Source organism: Natator depressus, chromosome 1, assembly GCF_965152275.1.
Source record: "Natator depressus isolate rNatDep1 chromosome 1, rNatDep2.hap1, whole genome shotgun sequence".
NCBI classification, from domain to species: domain Eukaryota; kingdom Metazoa; phylum Chordata; order Testudines; family Cheloniidae; genus Natator; species Natator depressus.
The window spans coordinates 9,577,444-9,582,482 of NC_134234.1; positions in this window are offsets into that span (position 1 = coordinate 9,577,444).

The window sequence follows — 5,039 nt, forward strand, 5'->3', positions numbered from 1 at the left end:
CGCGCCAGGGGCTGTGATTGGAGCAGAGGCTGCGCTGGGCCCCATCAGTCACCCCACATGTTGGGCCGTGGGGCCTTTCGCTGGGAGCAGCATGGGGCCTGGCGATGTACGGTGAGCTCTGCACCTGTTCCCAGCGCAGGAGGCAGCTCCCTTCCCATGGGGGGCCGTGGGGAGAGCCAGCACCCAGGCCGCCCAGACATGGCACCTTCCTCAGAACTGCAGCATCCCCTGTCACTGCAGCCCCCGTCCCCTGCTATGCCAGTGCTGGGGCCCCTCACAGCTCTGCTGATGGCCTTCGCTCCCTGTTATAATCTCCCGGATCCTCGCACAGCCCTGCCCAGTGCTCGTCTAGCCGAACTCGCAGCCCCTCCCACTGCTATCCTAGCCCTGTTCTTCTCACCCCAGCCCTGCCAATCCAGCTAAATCCTGCACCTGGCCCTGGGCTTCTCCTTACAGTCCTGCCGGTGCCCCTCAATCCCGACCCACAGCCCCCTGCTAGCCCACCCCTGGGCTGCCCTCACAGCTCTGCTGGTGCCCCTCAATCCCGACCCGCAGCCCCCTGATATACCAGCCTCGGCTCCCCTCACAGCTCTGCCAGTGCCCCTCAATCCCGACCTGCAGCCCCCTGCTAGCCCAGCCCCAGGGTCCCCACACAGCTCTGCCGGTGCCCCTCAATCCCGACCCACAGCCCCCTGCTAGCCCAGCCCCGGGCTCCCCACACAGCTCTGCCAACGCATCTCAGGGCTTCCTTTTTAAAAGGCCTATTAAACATTTATGAAGAAACACAAAAGAAACTGGAAAGGAAGCACATGGTGGAAGGTCTCAGCGGGGTTATCTTCCCAGATACAGAGACAGCTGGGAGAATATGTATTTGAAATTTAAGGCTCATTATCCTTTTCCCCATGTTGTAGGGCAAAGCTGGCCTGATTCTGAGCTCGTGCTGGTTTTACACCAGCAAAACGCGACTGATTTCTGAGGAGCCCCTCCCAGTTCCCACCTCGTGAGGGAGAGCAGAATCCGGCCCAGGAGCGCAGCCGTCTGGGCTGGAAGGAGACATGCACAGAAGAGGGGAGCGACTCTCATTTCGGGCCTCTCATCTATTCCGGGGACTTACGTGGCTCCTGGCACTGGCATCTCTGCCTCTCACAATACTTAATGTATTTAACCCTCCAGCCGCTCTTTAGCCCCCTTTGTACAGATGAGGAACTGAGGCACTACGTGACTGACCCAGTATCACCCCGGAAATCTGTAGAGCAGGGCCTTGAAGCCCCAGCTCCTGAGCCCCAGACCAGCCCCCTAACCCTGTCCTATTCTGTAACTCCTTTGCACGGGGCCCTGCCATCTGAGTCAATGGGAGCCCTCGCCCTGGGGTGAATTATACACCTATGCTGAGGGCCAGCCTAAGGGAGCTTGGTGTTGTTTAGACCTTGCGCTGGGGTGAGCTTCAACCCCACGGAGAGATCGTGCAGGCTCGGCTGCTTCGCTTGGGGAGCGGTCAAGGGGACGTGCCCCTGCAGCCCAGATGTTAGGAACACACTGTGTTTGTAGCACACAGACACTGGCCCACTTAGCTCGCGGCCATCGGCACGCTGTGAATGGCACGGCCGCTCTGACTTCAGCCTGGCAGTGGGACGAGAGCCCAGTGCCTGCTCCAAACCCAGGCCTCCACCCCTTGGTGCAATATAGGGCCTAGGACACACAGCTGAACCAGTCTGATTCTATCCAGCAGAGGCGTCCGGGGACTGCAGCCAGTTCAGTTCAATGCTGCTGACAGTGGCACGTGAAAGACAGACATTCAGAGGTAAGTTAAGTGCTCAGAGAGCCAAATCCTTAGCTGGTGGCCAGCAGCGTAGCTCCGGTGAACGCCCTGGCTCGGCGCTGCTTGACACCAGCTGGGGCTACAAAAGGCCAGTGTAAATCAGGCTCCCGTACTGCAATGGAAGCATGAGCTGACGGTGCTTTAAGAACGCTGGACTATCTTCCTGCAAGATTGGAGCAGCGAGCCCTGAGCCGCTTTTCGAGGGCAAGCTCCTCTGGGACGACATCCCAGCGAAATAAGACTCAGGAGAAGCGGGGGAGTTTTTGTCCCTGCAGCACACCGGCGCTGACCGTCCACAGCAGCGTGGGCTGTGATAGCCCGGAGAACATTCCCGCTCTCATTAAGGGGAAGGTAAATCACCTAAATCCCTTCCAGCACCCGCAGTCACCAGGCCACTTTCTCCTCTTGCTTCGAGTGGGGCCCCACCCACGGCGCTGATGGGGGTCGCCCCGGCTTTACAGCGGGGGGGAGTGAGCAGGGAATCAAGCACACTGCTGGCTGCATCCCGGCTTTCTCTGCTGGAGGCTGGGGAACTATCTCTCCTCCAGGCTGATTTCAGCCTCAGTGGTGGCGGAGCTGGTTCTGCCAGTTGCTGGGTGGAACCTCTCCCGGCTGCGCGGAAGTTAACGCCATCAGCATCCAGGGCAGTTGCCATGAGTTTAATCTACGTAATAAGATCCCAGCTTGTCACCTGTCTGTGGGGCACGCTGAAACCTGGAACGTCCATTGAGCCTGTGTGAAGTGACGGAAACAGGCTATAGGCGTGGCTGAGAACTCTTTTTGTTCAGAGAAGCTCCAGGTTGAATCGTCGCTGGGTTTCACAGGCCGCTACCGGCCACCTTTTACGACTTACACCCGTGGGCTAGCAAGACAAGACAAACGGTGGAAGAGAGGCAGGAATACTGCCCGTTTTACAGGGAGGAAAGGGAGGCATGGAGTGATTAATACATTTCTGCCCCCCGTCTTGGCTGTTTAAACTCTTCGGGGCAGGGACTGTCTCTTAGAGAGAGAGAGAGAGAGAGAGAGAGAGAGTGTGTGTGTGTGTGTGTGTGGGGGGGTGTGGGTGTGTGCGCGCGCGCGAGCACAGTGCCTAGCACAATGGGGTCCTTGATCTCAGTGGGGTTGCTGGCTGCTGCTGTAATATAATCAATGATCTTGTGCTTGCAGGGAGTCGGGCTGGGTGAACAAACAGGACTGGCCCAGCACTAGCCCTCACAGTGGCTTTGTCATCATTTCCACCTGTGCAAAGTGCTCCTGGCACACTGCCCTTCTGAGCCAGTGGGTAGGACACAGAGCCAAAAAACCTGGGTTCTTGTCCCGGCTCTGCCACTGACCGCCTGTGTAACAGCTGGTAAGTCACGTCTCCGCTATGTGCCTCCATTTCCCCTCCCACTCTTTGTCTTGTCCATTTATACTGTAAGCTCTTTGGGGCCGAGACTGGCTGTATGTGTATGTGCAGCTCCGGGCACAGTGGAATGCGGCTCTCAGCTGGAGCCTCTGGCTGCTGGTGCGATGTGAATAACGCTCTGATAGTGTTTCACAGCCATTTTGCACAGGTGTAACTGACAACACAAGGTCTGAGGCACGGGGGAGTGAGGACTAATGACTAAACCCTTTCAGATTCAGCGGGAGCAGAAGAGAAGCCTTCCTCTTGGAATCAAGATCAGTTCAAAATTTTCAAAAGAAAATTGCCAGTCACAAAAAGAGGGTGTATTTTTTGCCCAAATATGGCCTTTTTGAAAAATGAAACTTTCCCCCCTCAATTGTCAACACTTAGCAACAGTTACTGCTTTTCACACTATGTTCCAAGGTATTTTTAACTGAAAATTTTATTGAAAAATTGGTCCAGAAATTATTCTTTTATCAAAACCTTGGTTTGCAATTGAAACAAATACAGTTATCGGTACACAAAACTGATCTCGACAGAAAGTCCATCGAAATGTCATGAATACCAGAAAATTCATCCATTTCAAACCCCTGTGGACTGGAAACCATTTTGAAATTGTTCATAAACTCGTTTGTCACAGATTCATAGATTTTTAGACCAGCAATGACCCCTTCGTCGCCTACTCCGATCTCCTGTATCGCACAGGCCATTACATTTCTCCCCGTTACTCCTGTGTTGAACCCCAAAACTTGTGTTTGGCTTAAGCATTATTTCCAGAAAAGCGGCCAGTCTTGCCTTGAAGACATCAGAAGATGGAGACGCTGTCACTGCCCTTGGTCGTTTGTTCCAACAGTTAATCACCTTCAGTGCTGGAAACTTGTGCCTTATTTCATGTTTGAATGTGCCCAGGTTCTGATTCCAGCTACTGGGGCTTGTTGGGCCTTTCTCCGCTAAAGTCATTTTTAGAAACGAATTTTCAGCCACGCCCTACTGAGGAAAATTTGTCTGGATTTTATAATGCCCCCACAATTGGCGTGGATGTCAATGTTGGGGACACTGGGGCATGGCCACTAGGTAATTCGAGGGGATGGAAGACCACGAGTGTCGATGAAGCCCCCTCACACTAGGCCCAGGTGTCCTTGGCCCCCCCTCCCGCCTGGAGGCACTTGCAGCAGCTCTGCGTACTAGGCCCAAGTGTCCTTGGCCCCCCCGCCTGGAGGCATTCATAGCAGTTATGCTGAGAATCTGCAACAATATGCTGCAGAGTCAGACTGCCTGAAACTAAGCAAGGCCAAACAGGGCCGATATGGAAGAACAATGCTGAATAAGGCAGCTTTATGTATAGTTTAACAAATGATACAGAGAACCAGGGAACTAGCTGGGAACTGGATTGGCTGGCTATATGGATACTTGGGGCAGCTTGCTATTGGATAAGTATGCTGGGGAAAAGGATGTATAAAAGCCTGTGTAACTTCCTGCTCTGTATGCAGGATTTGAGATTCAAATCTCCCTGTACCTTTTTGAAGCTTCAAATGAACTTTTCTGCTTCTCCACCCCGTTGTGATTATTGGGTGTAGCACACCGGGTAACGAACCAACTCAAGCTGTTGTTCAGCCTCTCAGCACTGGGTGCCGGCAACATCAAGATGTTTCAGGGCTGTGGGACGGGTCAGGTCTCTGTGTCGGGGAAACAAGGAATTCAGCTCAGCCGGCCTTGCGTTCTGTTTGAGTTTGCAGCACGCAGCGCCCGATTCAGAGCTAATTTGCACAAGTGTAACTGCTTTCAATGGTGTGACCCCGGGCACTGGGTTCCTAACGCTTGTTGCTGAGCTCT